The sequence below is a fragment of the Amphimedon queenslandica genome, unplaced genomic scaffold (assembly GCF_000090795.2).
Source record: "Amphimedon queenslandica unplaced genomic scaffold, v1.1 AMPQUscaffold_13412, whole genome shotgun sequence".
Lineage (NCBI taxonomy): Eukaryota > Metazoa > Porifera > Demospongiae > Haplosclerida > Niphatidae > Amphimedon > Amphimedon queenslandica.
In genome coordinates, this window is record NW_003546352.1 from 107516 (window position 1) to 109235 (window position 1720).

Sequence of the window (1720 nt, forward strand, 5' to 3'; positions counted from 1 at the left end):
TGGTTTTCAACTTTCTTAATATCTGTATTTGGAAGATATCTTGAGATTTCATGAGAGCCGCAATTTTTGTTCATATTTGTACTCATATGAACTGTGTTAAGTATCTGGTTGCCTATTTTGGCATTATAGACGAAGGTTATTGTGAGGATATAGACTTTGATCCCAATTATTTTCTACCTGGATAAAGATATCATGATTTATTACTGACAATTTTAATAATAAATTTTAATTAATTTAATTATACTTAACAATAAAAAAATTTTAACTTCAGTATTCTTTGGAGTGCAATCATGAAATTTTGGTATGTGGTACTTAAAAGGTATCTTTACAAGTTAATTGTCTTACAAGTATTCCTTGTGAGGGAAAGTTTTTCTAAGGAATAGGATTATTGTGTTCAAAATTAGCTGTAAGTTCCGCATAAAACAGCGTAGCTTTGCTGTTTTCATAAATGATGTGCTCTATTGATCAAGCACTTTATCTCTCATTGTGGCAAGTCCACTGCTGTGATAGTTCTCTGATTCTATCCAAGTTTTCATGTATCTATGCACGCTACCACCCACGCAGTTGCTCAATGAATCATAATTATAGCCATAATGATACCGTTACTACCGCTGTTTGTATATTATAATCAGCTGTTTCCCTGACTCGATTAGACTCTACGTCACAAAGTCCAATGGCAGCAAAAGGAAAAGGTCAGTATTTTGACAGGAGCCCGTGATTATTTCATAATTAATTGTCAAATGCATCCAGTTACTGTAATATACCGGTATACCTTTTGTTATCTATAGACTATCAACCAGTGAAAAGGAAGGGACATTCCTCCCTAGAGTACACAACAATGAAGAGAAGAAGTCAAAAAGCTCAGTAATGGACGTGTGCCACTTAGAGACTGGTAGGTGGGAACAAAAACCCTCCACTGGGTGTCCTTACCTATGCCGCTGCTCCAATTGGAAATGAGATCTTTTATTTTCGAGGCCATTGTAACCACAATGAATGTTTTCATGATAGTTTATACAGGTAAGTATTATGTGCCTATTAACCCCCCTCCCTGTATGGCTATATTGAAAATTTTGTAAATAATTAATCAAATTTTACATCTGTGTTTCACACTTATGCGGGCAAGAATGTATGTGGTATTGGGTATTCTTTAATATAACAATAGCTGTATGATATTGTTTTCTTATTGTCTGATGAATCAACTAGTTTTTATTTACTGTAAACCAATTAGCTCCTTGGATTAAGTTTTAGTCAAGTTTTTCTCAGGTACTTTAAAATATATCTGCCATTTGTTTGATTGTTGGTTTAAAGCAAAATTTATAATATAGCCCATGGTTTTTTCTAAAAAATGGCTCCAAAAACACCCCCACTTTTTAATAAAAAGTGGGGGTGTTTTCGAAACTATTTTTTAGAAAAAAACTATGGGCTATTATAGCCTTGGGAATTTTTTGAAAATTGGCCATTTTTAAAAATGACCATAACTCGAAAAATATTTGTCGGAATCAGCTCAAACTTTCTACACAGCATAAGGATATCAATATGCATCAAAAAATCTAATAAAAAGTGGGGGTGATTTTGGAGCCAAATTCTGGAAAAAAAACCATGGGCTATAGCCTTGGGTATTTTTCGAAAATTGGCCAATTCTAAAAATTATCATAACTCGAAAAATATCTGTCGGAATTAGCTCAAACTTTATACACAGCATAAAGACATCAATATGCAT